This window comes from Pectinophora gossypiella, chromosome 8 (assembly GCF_024362695.1).
Source record: "Pectinophora gossypiella chromosome 8, ilPecGoss1.1, whole genome shotgun sequence".
Taxonomy (NCBI): Eukaryota; Metazoa; Arthropoda; class Insecta; order Lepidoptera; family Gelechiidae; genus Pectinophora; species Pectinophora gossypiella.
In genome coordinates, this window is record NC_065411.1 from 16,314,587 (window position 1) to 16,331,241 (window position 16,655).

The 16,655-nt window shown below is 35.6% G+C and overlaps 1 protein-coding gene across 3 annotated transcripts in view; it reads right to left on the reverse strand.

Moving 5' to 3' along the window:
- Positions 1–15,925, reverse strand: part of LOC126369198 (uncharacterized) — a 456,612-nt gene extending 440,687 nt beyond the window's left edge. For all 3 annotated transcript variants that reach the window (XR_007566668.1, XM_050013496.1, XM_050013495.1), the window contains exon 1: positions 15,227–15,925. The gene's annotated coding sequence lies outside the window, so the exon portion shown is untranslated. The remainder of the gene's footprint in view (positions 1–15,226) is intronic.
- Between the last annotated feature and the right edge of the window lie 730 nt (positions 15,926–16,655).

A 16,655-nucleotide genomic window follows, 5' to 3' on the forward strand; every position in this document is an offset into this window, starting at 1 on the left:
TTGATCCTGAGAGTTCCGGAGTTTCGTGTTGTCTTGAAACATCCTGCCTTCGTGGTACAAAGGTACACAATTTATTATACACTAAGAACCATCCTCCGAAGATTTACGATTGAATACATTTAAAATATGGTTGACTCTTCTCAAGTTTCATCACTTATGCATAAAGCAGCGTTGTCTCAAAACCTGGCAACTATTTAAAATGCATCGCCAATGCAAATAATCTTGCAATCGGAAACCACTTCAGTCTGATAACATCTTCTTCACACTTTTTTCTCACTATGTACAGTTTATTCCTGTCCCAAAAAAACTACACGTACCTAACCTAACCCGTGTTTCCTGTGAGATAAGGCCCTGATGGATCGCTTCCTATGGATTAGGGATGGTCCGATATACTATATTCAACAGCCATTTTAGCAAGAGCCGTTGGATGTTCTCCTTCGGGTTAGAGCGCAGGTCTTCGCAAATTGGACGATTGGTAGTGATATTTCTTAGCAAACTATTAAAAGTAGACTTGAATTAAGATCCTGTAGCAGGGTCTCAGCCGGAGATTAACGTTTCGATCGTCCTTTAACTTCAAGCTTCGCTGGGCTGAGCTGGCTAAATAGACGCATGAGTGGCGGCTGAGCCACGACGCGAAAATAAACCCAGCACAGTTTTTAAAATTAAATGTGGTTCTTATTTCTTAACTCCGCAGGTTGACTTACTCCAAAAACTACTCCTTTAGGTAATGGATAAATAACAAACAAACATAACATAAGCTCACGACTACATTCCAATTGGGGTAGTCAGAGGTACATCCAGCGCAAGATTAAGTACGCCGAAGACCGCCCACCGTGTCAATGAAAACTGAATAGAATAGAAGAAAAGAAATAGTTTATTATAAAAGGGTTATACATACACAAAAAAAGACAATAACACCATAGATAGATAGATAAAATACTTTATACCCTACCATATCAAATTTCCACTAATCAATTACAAAAAAAGCAAGACGGATGTTTGTCTAAATGATCATAAGGTGGTGGTGGTCGTTAGGTAAAACTGCACTGCACTTTGGTGCAAGTCCAGTACCAGGGTTCGAACCACAGGATTACAGTTAGATGCTAATAAGTAAAAATAAGGTATCATCATCAGCCCATTAACGTCCCCACTGCTGGGGCCCGGGCCTTCCCTATGGATGGATAGGGAGAACGGGCCTTAAACCACCACGCGGGCCCAGTGCGGATTGGTGGTTATTAACGACTGCTAATGCAGCCGAGACCAACGGCTTAACGTGCCTTCCGAAGCACGAAGGAGCTCGAGATGAAAACTTTTTTTTTGTGGTCACCCATCCTATGACCGGCCTTTGCGAAAGTTACTTAACTTCAACAATCGCAGACCGAGCGCGTTTACCGCTGCGCCACCGAGCTCCAAGTAATGTATAAATGTGGCGGATATCGGCGTCTGTGACCCACAACGACCACAACTGGCGAGTCGCGGCACTGCTGCAAGTTTGGCGAGTTCCAACAAAATCTATGAAACTGCGTGTCAAATTGTCGCTGGTCTCCGGTGGTTGGGGCCAAAGGCTCGTTTGCGTCGACATTTATGAGTTCTACATTCGTCGGCCGACATTTTCATCTTCACACCTGCTCCGTTCGTATATTTTACTTGAAATTCACACTACCAAGTATAAGCATTTACGTTAATGTATATTATTATGCGGTACACAAATAAACATTCAAAACTGGCCGCTAGTTATGCATAATTTATTATTAAATCGCCCCAACGACCGTGTTATCGATAGATCGCATCTCAGGCCAGTTTTTTTCCTGTTTTAGGGATCCGTGGGATACTACGGAGCGAAATAAATTTTAATTAAATTCGTCTAGATTATGTCGGCGAGGTACACTTTTTATGGCCTCACAAAGCTTATCTGCTCCACTGAAGAGCTTAGAAGATACCATAGCAACAGCATGTACTTATTTTCTTTTTAATTCCGTTACGTGAATTTTATCAAAATTAATCTCATTAGCGTTGTTTTCTCTTTTTTTAAAAAAAAATAGTTAATGATTGAAATAATGAACATTTGTTGACGTTAAGGAAACCAATTTCCAGTTTCTTTTCCTGCAATGTTTGTTTCCTTTTGATGGTTGCCTGGAAGAAATTGCTCAAGAGCAATAAGGCCGCCCAAATTGTACTGTATTCGTGTGGTATGTCCGATTGTTGAAATTCAGTTCTGTGCAATATAGTATATTTGGTTTGATTTTGAATACTTATGTATTTAACACACACCGTAATCCCTAATAGGGTGGGTAGAGCCAGAAATAATCCGAACACAAATGTGGAGCCACTTTTTATACAATTTGTTAAAGTCTGCAGTTCTGCACATTCAAATCGTGATCAATTTACATTTTTCTTTAAAATCGTTGGAACCCTTACCTGTTACGTGTAGGTCGTGCTTTGCCTATTCCACGACTGAGTCCATTTTATTTATATTCAAATGGGATTGCCATAAGCTCGTCCTGTGATGTTTCCACCGGAATTCTTTGTGAGGTGAAATTAATTAGGATTAGTGCTTCAGAAAGAAATAGAAGACGGGATTTATACTATTTATACGATACTTAGATAGTCATAGACGTCCAGATGAAATGTAGAGTTTAAGTTATATCAATTCATTGTAAAAAATACAAAGTTTTGAATTTAAAAGGTACCTATTAAAGTCAATTTATTTTGGAATTTTATGAGAAAATGGATTTACTGGGCTTTAGAAAGAGCGCAGTTTTGTGTCTAGTGGGTGGATATGGGCGGCGTCTACATTTATATTCCTATTCTTCTATCATGTGGGTTGTGAGGTGGAGTACCAACCTCATCAACCCTGGTGTCAGGGTAAGTATTCAGCCGCCAAAGGCCCCTGACATGGCTCATGTAACGACTACTTAGGTACTTACATCAGTAAATAGTAACCAGGACCAATGGCTTAACGTGCCTTCCGAGGCACGGATCATCTTACTTTCGGAGAATTAGGTGATTTTGGGTCCTAACCCAAACTAGGGACCACAAAGTAATTTTTGTGATATGTCCCCACCGGGAATCGAACCCAGGACCTGCGGATAGTGAGCCCAACGCTCAGCCACTGGACCACGAAGGTCGTTATTATTTATATTCCTTAAAGTATTATTTAATCACAGGCAGGGTTTCTTTGAAGATATTATGATAGATTTGCAGACTGATTTAGGTACCAAGGTATATCAGTTTCTTGTAACATACCTATTTACATAGCAAGCATGGGCGTGTGTGTGGGTGAATATTTATCAGTGTAAATCAATAGAGTGATTATTTTCGATAAGTACCTACCTAAAAAAACCTGGGGACCACAACGAAGCAATTCATCTAAAAAGCGACAAAATAAGTTCACGATATTAACAAATGTCAAATAGCAATATTGCTTTTCAGAGGAACTACTTCGATTTGGCCTCTTTAACCCCCCAGTTCACCGTTTTACTCCATGTTCAAGGCACATAAAGATGCGGTTACTAAATTAATGATACTGCGCAATAGCACTAGTATGACTAAGAATCGGTTAGTCATCTTCCCTTTTGCACCTAGAACCTTCAAAGAAAGAATGAAATGTCCAATATTACGCTTGGTTGGCATGAGCGGATGACTTGCTTCTTTTAAACGATAGTTTAGGTACTCACAGCTCTTTATCTCCGAACGCAAAACAACAAACCAGTCAAAACAAGTCTCGTATTTATCAAATGCGACATAAAAATCTCCCTTATCCCGTAATCGCGTAACGTCTCAAATCACTTCTCTGGAAGCCTAAAGAATATTCCCTCTAGTCAACGTTAATAGAAATTTCTGGCGCTCACATGTCGCAGAGCCGGCTGACATCATCCGCACCCAGGGGGCCGCGAGCGCGTGCCCAAACAGCTGATTGCCCGGCGACCACCATAAAAAATCTCATCGAACCCAACCTAACTCAACTCCAACCTTACACACCATATTTTGGAGTCCAATTTGACCCGACGCATCACGTCCTACCCTCATTTACACCCATACCAATCGATTGTAAACTTCAAAATGCTGTAGAAAAGGCATAAAATCCTTTCCAAAGTTTTTCTGAACACACGTCGCGCGGAGAATAAAATTCTCTCATCAAAAAGGGAAAATAGCAACATCGCCAATAACAACGGGTGTTAAGGTCGAATTTGGAACGTCAGCGAGTTTTAACGAGATAAACCCGAATGGATTTTGTGCATTTCACTTGGCAGGAACGGAGGGAGGGTACTGCGCTCGGGATCGGTCGGGAGCTGTCGTTTTGGGATCGCATGGGGTCGTGCTGGCTTGTTCTGGCGTTAGGCCTTGCAGTATCTACCGTCCTTGTCGTAGCGATGACTCGTGAATGTGAGCGGGTCCGTGGTGTCATGGTAAGCGGTTAGAGGCCACCGCTTGCCCGAAGCGATTGCATTCGCTCAGTGTAATAATAAATGAGAATATTGTGCATGGCGGCTCGAAAGATGGATCGACGGTAATGATTATCAGTACGCCGTCAATATTGGTAGAACAAGCAGTCGTAATTTTACGCTTCGTAATGGCATTTTAACAATTTCCAGTTTCGAAGTTAATGCATCGCGTAAGTTGGTGAATGCGCCCTCAAATTACATAATGATGCCGCAATTGAGGATCCTAGTAGAGAACCTGCTCAATCAGAGCCCTATATACATAAATAATGATGTACTTACCTATTTTTTTAATATTTGGATGTCCAATCAGTCCTGTTCATGGTTGATCATTTGATAACCTATCGTTTATGCATTTGAAGACTTTTACTGGACTTCGCCTATCGTGTGGGTTATGAGGTGAACTACCACTACTACCAGCCTCAGCAACCCAAGTAGCAATCAAGAATTGTGATTAAGTCATATATGTCTAAACTTTAGCTAAAGTGAGATTTATCCAAATCAAATAGGACTTATTAGGACTTCATAAATTCATTTCCTTCTTTAATTCTATATAGTTTTCAACAAATCCTACTTTAGATAATTTAGAATACACAAAACCAAGTTAAGTATTCACAAAACTATTTAGTCTTATCTCAGCCTACTGTTAAATCTACAAGTATTCTTTTACTTTACTCAGATTATTTGAAGGCTCACTTAACACTAAATTGATTTAGTGAAGTATCAGTTTAGTCTTGTAAAGTAAAAATTGATTGCCTAGATATACTTAAGGCAATTTTTATTATTTGTTGCTCCTATACAAGACTGTTTTATTCGTTTTTGACTACAATAAGTAAAACATAAGAAAAGTCTATTCAATGGACGATAAAATCGAAATAGAAGCAAGCAGAAAGATGGATGAAGTCCAAATAATAAAATGATCTGGTGATTTTCGAAGGCAGAATATTAAATACTTACAGAAAATTAACCTGTGATAATGCACATCCCACTGTTTTTGTTAGCGATGCGATATCTTTTTTATTGCCATCATTTTTTTATATCGATTGGTATAACACAATCATTTAATTTTGGCAAAAAAATCGTAAGTTCCTGTTTTTCAAATCCGATCCAGCGTGTGGCGGCCCAGGTACCTACGTCTCGCACAAATCTTCTCAAAAATGACTAAGCTAGTCTAACCTAATCTAAGCGCACGGCAACACTACACCATGAAAAATCGAGTTTTATATTAAAACCTGCTAAGTTCAAATATAAAATTAGGTACTTACCTATTAGTCTAATAATAAATAAATCCAATCAAAAACATAAATGTGAAATGAGAGCCAAGTTCAATATTATGCAATGCTTTGGTTGTTGACTTCAACGACAAAAGAAGTGAGATCTAAATGGGTGCCAAGTTCAATGGTCAGTCCTGAAATTTATTTATAAGTAACAGTAAAACATATCATATCTTCTAATAACATAAATATATTGTAGCCTAAGGTCTGTCTTATTGTAGGTAAGTACATATCCTCGTAACGCGTGGGTCCTTTTAAAAGGACAAATTCAAAACTAAAAGTCGACTTTATAGATATAATACATTTGAATACCTATTAAACTCGTTTAAGATTCAATGGACGATAAAATCGAAATAGAAGCAAGCAGAAAGATGGATGAAGTCCAAATAATAAAATGATCTGGTGATTTTCGAAGGCAGAATATTAAATACTTACAGAAAATTAACCTGTGATAATGCACATCCCACTGTTTTTGTTAGCGATGCGATATCTTCTTTATTGCCATCATTTTTTTATATCGATTGGTATAACACAATCATTTAATTTTGGCAAAAAAATCGTAAGTTCCTGTTTTTCAAATCCGATCCAGCGTGTGGCGGCCCAGGTACCTACGTCTCGCACAAATCTTCTCAAAAATGACTAAGCTAGTCTAACCTAATCTAAGCGCACGGCAACACTACACCATGAAAAATCGAGTTTTATATTAAAACCTGCTAAGTTCAAATATAAAATTAGGTACTTACCTATTAGTCTAATAATAAATAAATCCAATCAAAAACATAAATGTGAAATGAGAGCCAAGTTCAATATTATGCAATGCTTTGGTTGTTGACTTCAACGACAAAAGAAGTGAGATCTAAATGGGTGCCAAGTTCAATGGTCAGTCCTGAAATTTATTTATAAGTAACAGTATAACATATCATATCTTCTTATAACATAAATATATTGTAGCCTAAGGTCTGTCTTATTGTAGGTAAGTACATATCCTCGTAACGCGTGGGTCCTTTTAAAAGGACAAATTCAAAACTAAAAGTCGACTTTATAGATATAATACATTTGAATACCTATTAAACTCGTTTAAGATTCACGTTAAGTTAAAAAAAATAATATGCCAGTAAAATGGATGTGAGTTGTGTTGTATCGTGGGCGAAAAGCTGACAACCTATCACCGCTAAACACATGTTCCAACTTGCTTACCTACCCTTAAAGTACTTGTCGAATATGGCATCAAGTGGTTTTATGATCACTTAGTGCTCTGCCTACCCCGATATAGGCGTGATTGTATGTTATGTTAAGTTAATCCACATACCTACCACAAAAAGACCGGCTGTCATGAGTTTTGATTACTTACTGATTCTTGCATCTATAGTTAGGTACAGGCACTAATTAGGTATTTATGTTAAGCGTTCATAATAGAATCTAATTATTTATGCCAGTTTATTATTTTTTCCTTTATATTCATCTAATTACCTATCTTACCAAATACCAAATTTTAACTCTCTAGGATCATCTGGAACTAGAGTTAGAGTTTTGATTTATAGGTCAGTCAGTCAGTCAGTCAATGATAAAAATGAGGATTTTTGTACATTAATATCTAAATAACCGTTTGAGATAAGCTTATGAAATTTAGAACACTTATATGTATCTCACAAGTCTCAATATATGAGCCAAATTTACGATACGATACGATACGATTTGATACGTTTATGTAAAATAGTTTTTGATTTATGAGGGGGTCAAAAGTGGCTGCAAATGGTTCGTGTAAATATTACACACGGTGCGGCTCGCCAGTTCTATTTCTTGAACTTGGCTTGATACGCTACCGCGTGTCTAGATACTTTTCTTTCTTCTTTCATTCTTTCTTTTAATAATTTTAAAAATATACCTATTTTTAACTAAGCTTTATTCACAATCATAAACAAAACATATCTATTTTAAGTTTTGTGTATGGTTAAATGCATTTAAAGTGGGCATTAGATTCGATTCCTTTATTTTTTTAGCTTGATAAAGTCATCGGGAATTGGGCCGCCTTTTTTAACAATAATGTTTTTGGTGGGCTTAGAAACTACCGCGCACACACACGACGTTAATCAAATTGCAAGGGTTCTTCGTATATACAATATTCAACGGATACTCGTAAATTTTTACAATAATCACATTGTTTCCGTTGGCAATTAGAAGCGCGGTGATCGTACCTACTTTGCGTCAGCGAACCATGTAGGAACCTATGAGAATGTATGCGCGGAGACTCATTAGCAAATTGAGTTTATGTTTGTTAGTTCCAATTGCGATAAATATTAAATAATTAAGTAAATCACATTCCTATCCAAGTAAGAACTCAGCATAACAATATTTTTTATCTTCCACGAGTCGAAAAACTTACCTCTCAAACAAACATACTTTCCATAGGTTTTAAAAGCTTGTTCGATTTTAATTGTTACTTGTTACATAGATGATTCTGGCACAAAATAAACAAACATGATTTTACGACATTACTTTACTAAATCAAAATAGAGGATCACTTTAGACATAAGAGTTTTAAGTAGGAATTCACTAAATACTTTTTGTCTTAAGTTGGTATACTCCTAGACAATTGAAGTAAAATTTATCTTAACTAGTACTTGATGAAGTGCAACTTGACTTTACTTTTCTAAACTGATTCTTACGAAATCAATTGTTTCTAAAGTCTTACTTCATTTAGAAAAATATTACTTAACGCCATTTTGCACTTACAGGAAGAAAACATGTAATATTTTTTTGACAATATTATCGTCAAAAACTGAAGTAAATTAATATATATCTCTGTTGTAGTAACAATTACCTACTGCGTTCAGCTGTCACATATTAATACAAAATGAATTTCTCTATACTATATGTCACCATTTTTTTTATTTGCTGAATAATCAATCCAAATTTTATTATTATTTTTCTGGTATATTAAAGGCCCTTCTGTTTTTTAACACTTTCTATCGATTTTACACGAGAAACAATCATGCGTTTATAATTTCCTGTATGTGAAACGGCAGAATAACCTTTTGTTAAAACAACTTAACAAATATTTTAGACGCCATTTTCTTACAGACTTCATTTCTTGTGTTAATGTAAATGTTCGCCATTATATTCTAAAATAAAGACGCGTGAAGTAAAAATCGTTTTAGTATGACCTGAAGTTTTACTTCGTTAAGTTACAATTGACTCAGTGCAATTCAATCCTATAGTCTTAACTAAGTATTGTAGATATCTTCAAGTATACATTTTTGGTATTAAGTGATACTACAAGAATTCTAAGTTTAGAATACGCAAGAACATTGTCTAAAGTAGGGTTTAAGTCTGACTTAACGTTGTCTTAAGTCTCTCTTGTATAAGAGTTAAAGTATGTGCCCACTTTTACTAAACTGTATCTTCAAGACATCTTGAGGGATATCTTGGAGACATATAAGACTTATCCAAGACAAGGGCTTGATTTAGTCTACTTGCCTTCAAGATATCTACAATTCTCTTTTAAGACAATCGGTTGCTACTTGGGAACCCTAGTGTAAGGGTCATTATTAAGCCGCCAAAGGCCTCTGACATGACTCATGTAACGACTAGGTAAAAGCTTACATCAGTAAGTAGTAACTGGGACCAACGACTTAACGTGTCTTCCGAAGCACGGATGATCAATAATCTTGCAATCGGATGATGAGCTCGTCCTATCCAAACCAGTGCTCAGAAAGTGATTTTTGGGATATGTCTACACCGGGATTCGAACCCAGGAATTCTGGATCGTGAGCCTAACGCTCAACCAGCAGCCTGGTGACCTTTTTCTGGTGATTTATGGTTTTGTCCGAGTGCGATGGGATTACGGTTGTTATTTGTGTGCAAATCCATTTAGACAGCTATTTTTTTAAAATTTCGGTCTCAAAAACAATCTCAATATCTGCAATGCTTTATACAAAAAAAAAAACAATTACAAATAATGTTATTGCTGTATGAAAAAATAGAACTAAACAATGAGATGTTTTTGCAAGTCATTATCTAACGCTGGGTCATAATATTATTATTTCAAAGGATACGTAACACTTGAGCAATTCATATCGGTTGGTATTTAGACTTAAAGTTCACGGGAAATTGCCTATTCTTTTCAAATGACTGCGTGTATAACGGCCTCCGTGGTCCAGTGGTTGGGCATAGGACTCACGATCCGGAGGTCCCGGGTTCGAATCCCGGTGGGGACATATCACAAAAATCACTTTGTGATCCCTAGTTTGGTTAGGACATTACAGGCTGCTCACCTGATTGTCACAAAGTAAGACAATCCGTACTTCGGCAGGTACGTTAAGCCGTTGGTCCCGATTACTACTTACTGATGAAAGCACGTAGTCGTTACATGAGTCATGCCAGGAGCCTTTGGCGGCTCAATAGTAACCCTGACACCAGGGTTGATGAGGTCGGTAATTCACCTCACAACCCACACGATAGTAGAGAAGAAGAGGATTTCGTGTGATGAATATGAAAAACCTCAGAGTACTAGTAGATTAGATACTACATCCTCTGATGGTCATTCAAATGTCATCTCACAATGTCAGATCACCAAACTTGGCAGTGCTAAGCATCAGTATACTTTGTTTCAAGTAGAACAAGTACTAAATAACTACAAAGTAACGAGCCGGTTTTCCATGCTGCCCAAATGGCCTGTTTTCCTGTAACCACTTACTTATGTTGCAAAAGAACCGAATGTCTGACTGAAATTAGATGGAAGAATCTTAACAATACAGTCAACGCTACAATTCTGTTCAAATGCGCGTCAAGCAGACATGAAATAGTAGGAGAAGGGCCCTGTGGAGGTCTTCTGACCACGTCTTTTCCTCAGCGATACAGCTTCCGATGTGGTAGTGATTTTACAGCCAGTTACATAATGTGTAATTTAGTTTTTGACGTTCAAAAAGCGCTAACTATGTAAGTCAATTTTGAAGGATAATTTTTTTTGATTAAGTAATTAAACTTTTGAAATGTCTAAAGCTGCTGGATGTTGGCAAAGTTGATAACTTGTTACTAATTAAACAATCTTCTACTCAACAACAACTGGGGAGGGGCGTTTGTCTCACCTTTATCAAATATTTTTTTTGACTACCAAGCTAACATAATTTTCAAGCCGTCTTTGGTGTAAAAGTTGGTCAAAGCCCAACCATTGGCAAATCCCTACATCAACATTGATGATGTTTTTAAGCAACAAACTTGTTTTGATAAAGCAAATCCAATATTAATTAATTGCAACATTATCCCTGACGTAGAATTTCACCTATCTACACCGAACTACACACGTGTGTTATAGCAATTGGAGCTCATTCATCAGCCACGGTTTCAGGTTACGAGGGGTATCAACAGACCGTGTGATTCTCTTAAACAGACAAATGGACATATGGGATTTCTTTTTCTTTGACCGGTGAATTAGGTGCTTATTTTTAGGTATTGACCAGATCAATGTTTAAGTCTTGTTGTTCAGCTAAACTGTAGATTTTGAGATCTTATTTGTATTATATTTTACACCAGATCTCTATTCTAAATATTTCTGAAAATCTATCTCTCTAAACTTGTACCTTGTTTGTTTAGCTGTCATATAGAGTTGAAAATGCATTTGTTTTGATGTTTGTCGCTGATAGAAATTTTTCTTTTGATTCCAGTATTTACTAAGTTATTATGACTAGTAAGTCTTAATTTTACTTGTAACGCATTGTACTTCGAGTAATGAGTAACTTAATGAATCAGTGGTATAAGATACATTTTAAACAACGTCTTTGTTTTCGCAAGTCGAGGATCCAAAAATGATTATTTTGTCATTATTATTATTTTGTACGTCATCATCATTATAGTCATAAGCATCGTTCTCGTGTCCTTACCAAAATTAATCCGGGGTTTTCCATAATCCATACGATACAATATCCAAGTAATTCAAGTCCTGAATTAAATGCATGAGACACGCAAGTAATGACTGCAAACTTACATCTTCCTGTTTGAGCATGTATTGCGGTAGTTTCGTCTACCTAATTTAAATTTTGCTATAAAATGTTCTTCTATATTTATTACTTTGTACTTCTCTTGGTTTAAATATTCTACTTATGACTTATGACACTTTTCTCAAATCGTTGAGCTTAAGAATTAGGATTGGTACAAACATTGAGTGTTACAATTTTACAAAATACATTACAGAGTTGAAGTATTGGGAACGCCAAGTCATTTCAACCGTAGGCTAACCTCATACTAAGGATGTTTGGAACTTTTACGAGGGGCAGTGCTATTTGTACCTTATTATTTTACAGTAAGTGCTTTTTTATGTAGCTTTCTTTATTTTTAACCTGAATTTTATAAGAACAAAGCACTTTTGTAAGTTATATTGAGGTAGCATATGCTGGTGTATATTTATTTCTGCATTTCTTCTGTTTAATGTTACTTTATATTTCATTATTTGACTATTGCGTTTCAAAATGTTGTTTCTTTGCATCATTCTTTCTTTCTTACATTTAAACACAATGCCTGCTGCCTTCTTTCCTGATTGTGTATTGCTTCTCCAACTTTTTTACAAATTAACATTATTTTACGGCCAGAATTCTTGATGTATGTATTACGTTCACCATAAAAATATTAGAGAAGACATGATGCTTAGTAGAATGTTGTGTGGTGTGGTGAACATATGTGATGGTATACCCGGAAAGATAAGCGGCTAAATGCATTCTTTGTTACACTACTCTAACAAATTGGTTAATACAACATCATGACACAATTAAAATCACAATCAATTAAATAACATTTTTTTAATAAATAGCTTTTTATGAAAAAAAAATATTTTGGAAGACTTTATTCCACGAATGAGTGCTATCTGATCATTGAGAACTCAGTTCTTAATGACACAAACTTACAAATTAGGAACATTTAAAAGTGGTACAACATTGGACCTAAAATGTACAAAAATTTTAACAAACATTGCTAAACAGAAACATCAACCGATTAATAATATTACAAATCTAACAATGTACCTACCAATAGCTGTTTGTACACTATGTATGTAACTTATGAACACAGGTGAAAATGTAAATTTGTTCAAATTATAAGTGCTCATACATAAATTAGCAATTTATCATATTCATGCATAAATCAATAGGTACTTTTATGAATATTTGCATGGGGAATAACAACATGGGGTTACTCAATAGGGATCCTGAATTATAATCCTGTAAATAAAACAAGTATAATAATATCTATAAAAAGATTAACCTTCTTCGGGTTCATGTTTAAAATGTTCAAATTCTTCTAGAAGACTCTTGTCATCTGTGACTTCTCATCAAATGATGTAGGTAAGTAAGATAGCGGACTGATGTTGATTAAAGAGTATTCAAGTGATATAATATAGTATTCAAGTGTGATGAATTCTTTTCTATTTCAATATTCCAGCCAACATCAGTACGTATTTAAGAGGTGAAACTTAAAAGTACTTTATTTATAAAAAATCTAAAAACAATGCTAATTAAAAAGAGCTATTATATTGTAGACGAATTTTTAAATGATAAGTTTTAATTTTAATACACACTTCCTCTCTTCCTTTCAACGTTGCTGTGCCCTACAAGGTCCATGTTTTAGTTCCTAGGTATGCCTATGTACTACATGGAATGCAATAAATAATTGAGACTTGAATTGAATTGAGTCATGTCAGGGGCCTTTGGCGGCTCAATAGTAACCCTGACACCAGGGTTGATGAGGTTGGTAATGCACCTAACAACCCACACGATAGAATATCCAACATTTATAAACAGCTTGACATTTTAGGTGATTTTGTCAGTGGTGTGATTACCTAAGTGATGTTATGTGTGTTGTTAGCTGTTTTGAGACCTATGGTCATATTTAAATTTGAATTACTTATTTCTTTTCAAATACGTCAACTTTTTGAGCGGATTTATATTCACATTTAAATATTTTTTTCTTCGAAAGTCCTTCAGGACCTTGAGTATAGTTTTTTTTTAAAACGGCCAGCAACTGGTAGCAACATAATAACAGTCGGTACCTACAAATTCAAATTCAAATTCAAAAATATCTTTATTCAGTAGGTAACATAGTTACACTTTGAATCGTCAATTTTACATAACGAACGTCTCATCCGCCTAAAACTACTGCAGCTTCTCACAACCTGTATAGCCGGGGAAAAGAAGCTGCAAGAAAAACCTCGGCACAGGGCCCTAGACGTTCTTTAAAAAAATAAAAATAAACATAAAACATAAAATATTGGTATACAATTGAGTAATTTAGCTGCCTAATATCAGTTCTCAGACAGTTAATCCCATGCATTCATATCTTCTAAATAATCACTAACTTTATAATAACCTTTTTTGTAAAGTTTTTGTTTAACTACTGTCTTAAAACAGTTGAAAGGCAAATTCTGAATGTCAATGGGAATCTTATTGTAAAAACGTATACATTGCCCCTTAAAAGATTTAGTAATCTTATGTAATCGACTGACTTGTAAAGCAAGTTTATTTTTGTTCCTGGTATTAACAATGTGCCGATCGCTATTTTTTGCAAATAATCCTATATGTTTTTTTACATATATTAAGTTTTCAAAGATATATTGTGATGCCAAAGTTAAAATATTAATTTCTTTAAATTTATTTCTAAGTGACATCTTGGGTCCCAATTTGTAAATCGCCCGAATGGCTCGCTTTTGCAGAACAAAAATGCTGTTCATATCTGCAGCATGACCCCACAGCAAGATGCCGTACGACATACTTCATTGCAGGTTTGACACTCGCCTTCGATTTTCGCTCATAATTTTTTTTTTTTTTTTAAACGTGTAGGTACTTATAACGTATCGTTTTATTTAGTAAAATAAAAGATTTTTTGTAAAGATTGGTACGGATCTATGTAAATATAAAAAAATAAAAAATATAGGTAGATAGATAACTAAGCAGTTTGCAACCCCACCTTGCAGCAATTAGTTGCTAATATGTTAAAATAATATTTTTTTGAGAATATCATTGTTTTACTTTTTTTCTTTAACGAGTTTCTTTTTTCTTTGTTATAATTGCTATTTACCTACAAACTCATCAAAGGTAGGTTCTCGTTGCTTTGTTAAATAGGTAGGTACACCTATTTCATTAATAAATAGGTACGCATTTCACTAAAACTATATCTACACTAAAAATATTTCTAAAATTAAGCTTTTTTAATGAAAATTATAGCGGAAATCGGCATTGTAGATAAACTTACAACAAGTTTTCACACTTCTCAAGAACTTTCATTCACTTTCAGTTTCACCTAGACAAAACAGGGCACAGGCGGGTAATCCTTTCATTAAAAGTATTTAAACTTGAAAATAGAATGTTTTAGAATTTTTTTTTTAAAACGCATCGAATGTCTTCGGCGCTGTACGTTAGGCCTACAGCGGAACCGGGCAATAGAACGCTCTCCGCGCGCTCTATACTAACTTGTAACGAATATCTTACCACTAAAACGAACAAAAATACAACAAAAACTTATGCTCACCTTATTAACAACCTCTGATCCAAATCCTCGAGACAAATCCAATTCAGTAAACACAATTTTACACGGAATTTTTAACGAAAACACTGGCACACTAGCCGTTTGCGCTACACTTGGTTTTTCTTTTTTAATTATTAATACAAGTTTTTATTTCTCTTTTGAATACACTAGCACTGACTTTTATCAAATCACCGTTATTTATTTTTTTATTTCAAGTCACGGATGATGTATTTCCGGAAGATTATTTTTCCTTCTTTTAATTATGAATAGTTCTTTCACTCTCTAGCTGATAGACTTAAATTATTACAAGTTATTGCCTTTTGTCAATTGCATGAAAATCGTACGATGCGGTTTACGAATCACTTCCGCATCCCCAAAAACAGCTGTTCGCCACTAGTGTCGGGAAACAATCGATAACAACCGGGTACAGGACAACCGTAATTACACACAACACAATTCTTCACAGCACTGAGTAACCGGCACAATATTTTTATTGCAAATGCACTGTCAGTGTAAAATAAAAAGAGTGAAAAATATAAAAATAGGGTTAAAATTAAAATGAAAAAATGTCGACTGGTGTTGTACAGTGTAGTCACATTTTACGAGGAAAATACAGTTTTATAGTAAGTGATTTTGTTTTGTTTATAGTGAGAGGTCTGCGAGCACATTTTAGGAGGTGATCGCACGCGGTCGCGCCGGGCCGCGGACTGGCGCGGCACTGGCGGGAGGGGAGGTAGAGGGCGGGGCGGCGCGCGGAATGCTATTGTAGGCGAACTCGCCCGCCACTTTTTTTTCTCAATTCTGGTCAAACAAGTTTCGTATACAACCTGCATTGTAAGGATTCCGCCATTCTTCGAACCAAGCAACGGTCTTTCTAAACTTTTTAGGAGTGTAAGGTTTCGCTGAATTTGGAGTTATTGGATTTTAGCTTAAATAAGGTTCATTATACAGTTCATCAGTGTTCAGTTTTTATCCCCATTTTACAGGAACATTCGGTTTTGATTGAAGGCACGTCGTTACTTTATCCTCATATTCTTCAGCATTAATTTGCGCACTACCATCTTTACACGTTTCATTATGAATATTGTATAGCATTCCATTTTTATGTTGTCATGTTCGATTTCAAATGATTCTCACCCATATGTACAATGTCAAAATTCAGATTGTTGATCAAAATCATCATCTTCCTTTGCAAAACTAACGAATCTAAAAGAAAAAATAAATACTTTAATTCAATAAGTTAAAGTTCCAATGACTACGACGCATCAGACACCAAATAGAAGAAGTTATTGTACATTGCAAGAAATTGATACAATCGACAGGATCCACTAGTATTCGAGAAGAATCAACTTTCTCTCAATTCATCTACAGTCTAGAATTTAATCTATACTATCCCAAAATAACTTTAAGGAACATTACAGGCGTACATTGA